The following is an 857-nucleotide window of genomic DNA, read 5'->3' on the forward strand; positions in this document are numbered from 1 at the left end:
GTGGTAAGGCTTCTGCTTCAGTTTTACTAAAGACCTCCTTAAAATCTTCATATTGTTCAGGAATAGGGACTTCTTCTATGAGTGATAGTACTGTTTCATGTTGTGGGTAACAAGTATTAGTACAATAAGAAGATTGAAGTGAGATAGCGAAGGAGGTCCAATCTATCTTAGGGTTATGTAATTGTAACCAATGTATACCTAAAATTATAGGGAAATGTGGAGATGGAATGATATCGAATGTGATATATTCAGTATGACCCATGTCAGTGGTGACAAGTAGTGGTACGGTATGATGTGTGATGGGACCCACAGTAAGTGAAGAACCATCAATAACTTTAAGAGACACTGGTATTTCTTTCTTAACAGAAGGTATTTTATTGTTGGTTACAAGTGTTGAATCAATAAAGTTGCCGAAGGCTCCAGAATCTATGATGGCTTCTGTTTCCAGTCTTCTAAGGTCCCACTGTAGTAGGAGAGAAAGATTGCAGTAAGTAGATGATTTATTTGAGTAACGTGCATTATGTAAGAAAATACACTTACTTTTTTGTTTATTCCTGCGTAAGGTGGGGCAATCAGAAACTGTGTGATTCGGATTGGCGCAGTACATACACAACTGTTTAGATCTTCTTCTCAAACGCTCCTCAGGGATGAGTGGTCCTCTAAGGACTCCTATCTCCATAGGTGTTGTGTGGTTCGTAGAGGATGTAGACGCTGCAGAATAGCCAGAGGCTTGGGCCCGTGTTGTTGAATCAATTTGTACGCGTTCTGCCTTCCTTTCTCGCAATCTTCTGTCTATTTGTGTGGCTAATTTTATCAGAGCTTCTAAATTAGATGGCAATTCAATTCGAGCGAGCTCA

At 39.7% G+C, this 857-nt stretch overlaps 1 long non-coding RNA gene across 1 annotated transcript; it reads right to left on the bottom strand.

Moving 5' to 3' along the window:
* Positions 1-351: 351 nt before the first annotated feature.
* On the bottom strand, positions 352-636 carry LOC128651523 (uncharacterized). The gene is made up of 2 exons (XR_008401108.1): positions 541-636; positions 352-463 (listed from the first exon to the last, which is right to left on the bottom strand). It is a non-coding gene; the product is annotated as an uncharacterized LOC128651523 (long non-coding RNA).
* Positions 637-857: the final 221 nt, after the last annotated feature.

The sequence above is a fragment of the Bombina bombina genome, chromosome 3 (genome assembly GCF_027579735.1).
Source record: "Bombina bombina isolate aBomBom1 chromosome 3, aBomBom1.pri, whole genome shotgun sequence".
Lineage (NCBI taxonomy): Eukaryota > Metazoa > Chordata > Amphibia > Anura > Bombinatoridae > Bombina > Bombina bombina.